Consider the following 9,757-nt stretch of genomic DNA (forward strand, 5'->3'; position numbering starts at 1 on the left):
TAATCACAATCCATTTGACTTTTCTCCCCCTGGTATTTTATCTCAGGTACGCTAAACTATTCAGGACCTTGCAATGGTAGACAGAACTGAAATGAGTGACTAACCTTATGTGGTTTGGCAGCTGTGCTTTCTGAAGAAAGCTTTTGCTATTTGTAATTTCAACTCTCTGACTTCACATTTGTTTAACATTGTTTATGTAGGCACACATTTCTCTATCAAATACATATTATGTTTATATTTATTTCAAGTATTAATGAAAAACCAATCACGCACTTGAAAAATAACCGGTTGCTGAACATTCTGCTCATTCTGTGTTGTTTATTGATCAAGCGTTTTCAAAAAAGAGAAATAAATACACATAAACAATGAATGTGTTATCATGGGGTTTAAGATCCATCGATTTATATGAGGGACAGTGACCTCTGATTGAACACGTCTGTTTCCCCTAAACTGATGGTTCGGGACTTCCCATTCTCCCATACCATAATCCATAACATCGATGACACCAGCATCCCTTTGTTCCGCTTGAGCCCACGGTGAGCAGCTGGGCTATTCAAGTTCTTCAGGAACGGTAATACACCATGATTGCGCTTTCCCCAATCAGAAAGTGGATTGTATACGTTAACGACGCGTTGGTAAAGAGCCGATTGCAGATGAGGAGAGTGGCCACGGTCGACCGACCGGTGAGACAGTGCTTCTCTATCGCACACGAGGCAAAAACAATTAGCATCAATGTCTCGATTCCTTTGTTATAATCAGGATAGAGATACGCAGCAGACAGCTACTCCAGTTCACCTCTACTTCTCTATTCCACGTTGAAGTCTGGCTTCTCTAAGGGGCTGTGTAGTACCTGTATTTAATGGTTAGGAGGAGCACACAGAGAGGAGTGTGTCTGTATGGCTTGCATCTGTATCTGCCTGCTGTTCTACCGTTTACTCTTACCACTAGGAGCTCAAAATAAAGACCACAGATTTCATTGAGTTGCTTTTTTGTTATGCAAAAGACACTCATCATGCGTTTCAAGCATGTCAAGGCAAGCATGATAGATGCATATATTGCATTCTCATGACTTCAGCACTTTCAGATATTGTGTGTGTGTGTTTGTGTGTGTGTGTGTGTGTGTGTGTGTGTGTGTGTGCAAGCATGCATGTGGCAGTGTGTGCAAGCATGTGCATGTGTCTGCACGTAGGTGCATGTGGGTGCACGTGTGCTTGGATTTCTTATGGCTGGAATACGGAACCCCATGCAAGAGGAGCCGGGCCCTTGTCCTGCACAGCGGATTGTGCTGTGCATACTACCGTTTGCGAGGGTCACTCTGCTGTCCTGTACATTAGACTAAGTGCTCTTTGGCTCTCCAGCGGTGGTAAATGGAGTCTTGTGGCCAGAAGAGATTTTGTCATCCAACTAAAGCAAAGTGTGTCCCCAGCCCCCAGGCCACTGCTTCTGTGAATCATCAAATTCAGAGGACAAAGAGAGATGCCTTTCTTTTCAACGTGTGTGTGTGTGTGTGTGTTTGTGTATGTGTGTGTGTGTGTGTGTGTGTGTGTGTGTGTGTGTATCTTCGCTTTGTGTGTGAGTGTGTGTGTGTGGGGGGGGGATTTGCGTGTGTGTGTGTGTGTGTGTGATCACCACTAAACTTTTGCATTACTTCTTAGCATGATAGCATAATTGTGATGCATTATCAATCCAAAGTGATTAATGCATGCTTTAAGATTTTAAGGATATCCTCATGGAACATGGTTATGTTGAGCATCATGTTTGTGTCTATGTGAAGTGGACAGACTTCAGATTTATGGATAATGAGCAGCCTAGTTTCCCTGTGCTAACATCAGAATTCTGTTGCTTTGTTTTTCTCGCTTATTTTTTTGTTTTTTCATGGTCTGAGAAGCATCAGGATTTGACAGCCACGAAGTCACCCACTCGCTCATACTTCACAATAACCTACTTATCTCTCTGAGAGCCTGCGTTAGGTTATGGACCCTTGTAATTCTATTGCATAATCTTTATCTGACTACGTAATGGGCAGTATATAGGCTGCTCAGTTGGAGGCATGCAAGGCAAATAAACACATGGACAAACCCAATGCTTTTTCGGGGTTCTACTTGTTAGTGCAGTGCAGCCTTCCTCAATGAGCCTACTGCATCAGCCGGATCTGGGAAGGGAGCAGGGACCGTGTGTACTGGCAAGGCATGGAACTGCAGCCCTTTCGATAAAACTATGTATTTACATACTACCTACCTGCTGTAACCTATATTAAGGTAAATTAATTATTTGTGTATGGGATATACGGCCAAATTATATAAAAATGTAAACGTTGAATTTAAATAATTTGCTAATGTTAAGTTTCTATACGCAAGCATACACGTGGTCATCGATTACGCCGTAAACAGGTCAGCACCATGGAGAGCAATAGTTGTAAGTCCACTAGTGGGCGGGGAAAAACTTTACAAAGATACATATATCTACTAAAGCGATAGCTTGTTTGGTATTTGCAACACAAAAAATAACCTTAATCTATAGTGCTTTCAATATCAAGCTGGCTATACCATGGACGCTGACTCCTACCATACATTGTAGCATTTCAAATCAACCAACCAATCAGATATGTTGTAAACGGAATGGCCTGCATCACTCACTGAAATACACTTATTGATTGCACGAGCATTCCGGACTAGCTGCCCATTCTACACAACTGTTCTGCTCTTTCTCGCTCTCTCCCTTTCTCTCTCCCTCTCCCCCTCCCGCTCCCTCTCTCTCCCCACTCTCTCTCTGTCTCGCTCTCGCTTTCGCTCTCTCTCAACCCCCACTAACACACACACACACACACACACACACACACACACACACACACACACACACACACACACACACACACACACACACACACACACACACACACACACACACACACACACACACATATACACACACACACACACACACGCACGCACGCACGCAGACACGCACAAACACACCCCTTTCCTAAAGTACTGCAGAGAGAATACTGCATAGAAAAAAAATTTGCCGAGCATGGGCAATTACCTTAGATCCTCGCTTTAGTTTGGGATAGCAGCATAATTGTACAGGTTGACGAACGCGAAGTCTGGTGCAATGGGTAACCCTCGAACAAATCCACTGTAGGACCCTACATCTCTCGTTAAATAACGGTAAGAAGTTACTTTTTTCTTCAAGTGTGAGCACTATCATTATAACGTTGCCTTATAATGTTTCCTTCAAAATCCATTGAAGGGGAATCCTCCTATGCAGCCTTCCTAGTATGAATTGTTGAAAGAGAAGTTCGGAATAAGGAATTCATTTGTTCTTAATTTATATAGATACCCTTATTAGCGTCCCAATTTATATTCTCTAAATTGGTTCCTCGTCTAAACTTTCTCCGACTCCGACGTTTTTAATCAATGCATGTTATCCACATTATAAAAGAAAACCATCATTTTTTTTGTTTGATTGTACCCGTGTGTGGCACATGCGCTCTGGGGAGGGGAATGCTGGTGTGCATCGCTTTATTTAGAATGAAATACTTCCGATCCGTCATCTTTGCTTTGTCCTTATGGAGAGGCTTGAGTCACATGAATTGTGAATCGCTAACGTGGCCACCTGCCCCCCGGCAGTTAAAGCACTCACTCTGCATTGCCGCCAAAAAGGCAGGAAGATGCAGGAATTGTGGCAGGCGACTGAGTCATCTACCTCGAGTGGTTTCGAGCAATTGATAGGCGGCCAGTAAACTAGAAATCCCAAGCAAAGTGTTCGCACTGCAATTTGAGGGTGCTATTTCTGGTGGTATCTCTGCTTGAATAGAAATGTTTCTTTTTAAAATCCGTTTGCTCTCTTATTTGTTTTATATAGTCTCTTCCTTGGCATTTGTTTCCTGCAGCTTATACAGTTTGCTATTTTTGGGGGGGCTTATTGTTTTGTTTTATTATTATTATTTTATTAATTTACATTAGGGTTAGAAAATCAATATCAATGACAATAAGAGTCTCTTCTTTATCTTGTAATAAATAGCCTGATGCATAACTTTCAAATTCATTCTCCTCCTCTTCTCCTTTAAAACTTTTTTTTCCAGCATGAGCAGAGCTTTTAACTCTTAAATGTGTCACCTGATCAATGGGAAACATATAGCCCCCAAAATAGCACCATATGACCATGCAGAAACAAAATGCGTCAGCCAACCAATCTGTATTACCCCAAGTGTAAAGGGCCAGACATGCAGAGAAGAAAGATAAATGAATACTATTCTAGATTCATGGATACGTTACATTTCATTCAAACAGCAATGCAATTTTCCTTTGCTCTTTTTTGGTTCTGCACTAGTCATTATTCACTGTCAGCTGCACGCCTTTTATTCATTCAAGCCTCACATCCCTGGATAAAAAGGCAAGTCTGCCATCACCTCACAACCATCATTTAAAATAATTTGAATCATTTAGAGATTAATTCAATAAAACAGAAAGACCACATTGCCTCCAGGATTATATTAGTATGACACGCCTCAATACTGTAAGTGTGTATTTGCATGGAGAAGATGTCGATTTCCGAAGCTGAGGTTTAAGTGCAGGTTAATGTGTTCCGTGTAAGGGCTTTTCTTTGTAAGAGTGGCAACGCAGAAGCCCCATATGCTCACTAGGAATATCAAACAGACACCAGAGGCATTATGAGAGAGAGAGGGACTGAAGACAATACACACATTAAGCTCTGTGGGGCTTCACCCACACAGAGGTGTAGCCTTGTGGATGTGAAAGTGATTCGTTTGGATGAGGAGCTGTCTTTCATTTTGTATTTTGAGCTCTATTTTTAACATCTCATGAACAGTATATAGATGCAGTGTTTGCTTTAGAACAACTGGTCTGCATTCTTTTGTATTCCTTTGTGGTCACCTGAATAAGAGGCTTAACTGAGATGATACAAAAAAAGATAATTCCACTTTTCTACATTGTGCAAAGACTGGCTCATTTCCAATGAATATTGGTATTATTCTTTAGTCTGACAACATAAGAGGGAGTTGAAGCAGTTTCAGTTGTGATGTTAAATCAGTCGCTGCAGTTATCAAAGTTTCTGAAGGCTGCATTGTTGTCTGCCATTGAGTGATGGAAGATGTGAACTGGTGCTGGTTGGTTTCTGGTCTTGGTTGTTAGTTGCTGCCATCTGCTATCACGAGATACTCATCCTTTCATATCATCACTCATATCATATTTTTCTCATCAAATCTTCTACTAAATCTGCATTTATTTTTTGTGAAAATAAAAAACGATTTTTCCATGAATTAATTTATACAATTTCCCATTTTCTTTTAGTTGAATTTATAAAATGTTCATTCTACATTCATATTAATTTCTTCTCTTCATTAACATCCCCCCCCCCCCCCCAACACCTTCCTCGCTCCTTGCCTTTGCCCTCTCTGCCATCCCTGCTCTATCGGCTAATGGCATGAGTATCTGATGCAATCCCCTAACTGAAGACATCTCAGGCAGGGGGCTGAGACTGTGTGCCTTCCAGATGAGGTCATGGGCTTTCCGTTTTGATAGGATTACATGGCGCTCGGCCCACTTAGAGATTGGACCAGCTCTCCCCGATGCGGATATATCAAACCAGCCCTCAAACCTCCTCCACCCACGCATGTCTTTGGAAAGGGAAAAAAAGGAAGAAGAGGGGGAGGACGCTGATGAGTAAAACGTGACTGACTGGGGAATACATGAATAACTCTCAGGGGCCCGCATGATGGCAGCCATTACATTAGCACAGCCACATTTAAGTCACTCATGTGATGTTCATAATACGATTAAAATGCGGACACGGGGGTTTGGGAAAAGCCAGGATTTAGGTAGAATAATAGTTCAAATGTTTTCGTTTTCTTTAATACACAGAATATTGAGACGTTTTTCTAAAATGAAGGTAAGGTGAATGCGTCGTTCTTTCTCTCTCTCTCTCTCTCTCTCTCTCTCTCTCTCTCTCTCTCTCTCTCTCTCTCTCTCTCTCTCTCTCTCTCTCTCTCTCTCTCTCTCTGTCATTGTCCTTAATCACCTTTTGGTTAAATTGCATCAGTGTGTCGTGTCATTAGTCTAGCCTGATGGCAGACTGTACTTTTTCAAGCAATGCAGTATTGATTTCACATCAAGCTGTCTTGAAAATGTATTAAGTGTTTGTCTCCTGCAGTAGTTGCGGGTCAAGTAACCAGAAACTCTCAGAAGCGAGCCTCTAACAAGCTTCTGGTCCATGCCTCTATCTTTGGAGTGGTGTTCGGGAGGTACAATCCTTAGAATCATTCACTACCTTTCTCTTTTTATACTGCAAATATAAAAACACAAGCCAAACACAATGGGATAGGCAAAGAGTCTTCGAAAATCAAAGGTGACATTTCATTTTTGAATTCTTCTCATGTTAACTGTTTCAGAACGTATCCCTAGTGAGCTATTTGACTAAACCCTACATCCCTTCATTTGTCTGTGTGTGTTAGTGTAAAGAAGAATTTTGGGGCCAAGTCATTCGCGACCCAGCGTTTTTTTTGCAGTTAAAAAGGGTTGAAGCAAAGCAGGACCACTATCCATCACACGGACAGAGGCTATCGCCAGAGCAAGGACTATTTCCAGTCGACATAATATTAACTCTGTCTTTTCCGAGGGGGGAAGAGAAAATACACTGAAGAGAAGGAGGCTGATATTCCGTCGGCCTGTTTTAATATTCATGACATTCTACATCACAGATTGCTGTTTAAACAGCAGAAAATCCTAGTCAAACAAAAAGTAATTTATAAGAGAAAAAAACGACATCCCCATCCGATGACCAGTGTAATTGGCAACATACCATCCTGCCTTGGACTTTCAACCAAGACAGACAGTCTGAACCGTGTTATCTTGCTGGGTGTATAGGATGTATTTAGATATAGCTTGGGGGGCCTCAGAGACTTCCGAGGGACGTGCAGTGTAGTATGCTGAATCCCACTTCCTTCATACAATCTTTCCGCACGAATATGTGTCAAATATGAGTACAAAAATTAATAATAAATATATATATGTGACAGATGGAACGCCCATGACTGGTTAAGCACGTCACAGATGGATGAAGTATAGTGTGCAAAAAAAGAAAAGAACGCTTGGTTTTATCTCGGACTCTACACACAGTTGTGTTACACGAGGGTGAGTGTGTAGCTGTAGCATGACGCCAAGCTCACTCTTGGACTGGAAGGACAAGACCAGGGGACAAGGGGCCCCTTCACAGAATGGGAGTGTTGCTGGGAGTGTGTTGCCCCTCGCTGCACGCGGGTTTGATTGTGATTGCTCCTGTTGCCCTGGCTGTCGGCGCCGTCGGGGTCTCGTCAGCCGTGGTCAGGTGGGCCGCGTGCCGCGGGGGTCGTCTGCACACACACAGTTCCCTCCTGAGTCTCATCACCACTGACAGGGGGCCTCACTATACACCCCATTGATTCCCTGACAGGTAGGCGGGCTCCACGCACGCACATATGCACGCACAAGCATGTGCGCACACATGCAACAACACACACACATGCGCGCACGCACATACACCCCCACCCACACACACACACATAAACACACACACACACACACACACACACATTAACACAGGCGCGTGCATGCACACTAACACACACACACACACACACACACACACACACACACACACACACACACACACACACAAAGGCATGTGCGCGCACACACACTAACACACATACACACACACACGTACACACACACACACGCTTTATGCGCGTGGTATCATTTCTATATTTCTATTCATCCTGCAGTAAGGTTGAAATATGAACGAGTTTAAATATAAGAAATGGACTTGTTTGTAACAACAGGATTCAGGGAATCAAGAAGGAGAAGGAAAGTCACCTTGAATCATCAGTCATTTTGACCTGTGAAATAGCATGATGGAGGCTGTAGTCTCCCAGTGATTTGTGTCCTCTCGACAGGGCTTCAGTGTCCATTAGAGACTGTGTTAAGCAGCTCTCAGACACTTTTGACATCTAAGGTACACACGCACACGCGCACACACACACACACACACACACACACACACACACACACACACACACACAACTAACCCAAACCTAAGTAAACATACACAAACATCACATTTCAGATCAAGGAGTGAGGCTGGGATCTCCCCCCTCCCCCTCCTCCTCCCCCATGGGATTGGAAATATTTCAGAGGGCTTCCCCCATCCATGCTGTGTGCACACGTGTGTGTGTGTGCATGTGTGTGAGTGTACGCTGTCAGTGCACATCCCACCGCGGCTCATCTTGATTTCACCCATGCCCGGCCATGATCTGTGTCATCGTGTGTGCGTGTGTGTGCGATTGCGTGTACTTATGTGCGTGCGTGAGTGAGTGTGTGTAGGTTTGTGTGTGCTGGTGTATAGTGACTCATCTGTAAACTCCAGCGGCCATTTCACCTCCTGTCGCCTATTTCTCTACGCCGGATACACAAAAGGCGTTCGAACAACGAAAGGGGAAGCGAGCGCCCTTCTGCGTTAAATAAAATTCCGCAAGCCACCATCCGCGACCGCGAGAGATATAAAAGACGCGAGATGACACGCCAAAGGAGGTTTTTGCACATAAAGGCGACGGTGAAGCCTGCGGTCCAAACCCAGCTTCACTTGGTAGAACCACCTCGCCTGGAAGCGAAGGAGATCAGTTAGCGCCAATGTGAAATGTAACTCTGTTCTATCCGTTTATAAAATATACACTACAATATATTAAGTAGGACTATACCAAATCAATTGAACGTCTCTCAAAGGATTTTTTTATTAATACAGCCTAAAACTAACAAATTGCGTGCGTTCTTTTTCTTAGTTAACTTACAGAGTGGAGTATTCAACTGCGTGATTCGTTAATATTTCTTTCATATAATTATATAAATAAAATCAATAATGGCATTTTTGCTATATGCCATTATACAACTAAGTAATACGTTTGTGTGTCTGTGTAGCATAGTCTCACTCGCACGTGGCACTAGCCTACGTTAGCCCACGCACAGGTGGGCAGCATACACACAGGAGTAAATATGCCTTTAACGTTCTGGTTGGGTCATCACACCCATTAGGATTTACCAGAGGGGTTTGATTCCCACCAGAGCTCTGTTTATGAGCTGCTTCGTGTTCTTCTGAGTGGACCATGAGTCAGCACATTCCACTTTGTTACAAACCTTCCCGCGACCGGGGCTATAAATAGGCTTACATAAAACAGGTAAAGTGCTTCTGCTCATTGGGAGTGAAATTAGAGGGCTATAAAAGCATGACAGTGATTTCTCTCTGTTTCTCTCCAAATAACTAAAAGGCCAGAGGAGAAGAGATGATTAAATTGAAAGTTTGAGACGTCGTGGGTGCGCTGTCACCTGCCCTGTCGGTGCTGAACAGCACTGAGATGTATAGAGCACTCCCTGATCAACATCTTTCTCTTCTTTTGTCTCCAACCCTTCTTCTTCCCTTCTGCTGCCTGTCGTCCCCCCCCCCCCCCACCTCTCTCTCTCTCTCTCTCTTTTTGATGGATCTCCCTCCTCCCCCTTCCCTCCATCCACAGCCCGGCCGATGATTGCCTCCATCTTCGTGGGTTGTCTCCAGTGGTGACCGCAGCCTCTCTCACTGAACACCGTCTCCGCCAGCTTACAACCCCCTACCAACCCACCACCCACCACCCTACACCCACCACCCGGTCACTCCCACTCTACCGGCCTTCCATCTGCAACCAACCCCCCCCCCCCCCCCCCCCCGCGTTGAG

The sequence above is a fragment of the Gadus morhua genome, chromosome 6, assembly GCF_902167405.1.
Source record: "Gadus morhua chromosome 6, gadMor3.0, whole genome shotgun sequence".
Taxonomy (NCBI): Eukaryota; Metazoa; Chordata; class Actinopteri; order Gadiformes; family Gadidae; genus Gadus; species Gadus morhua.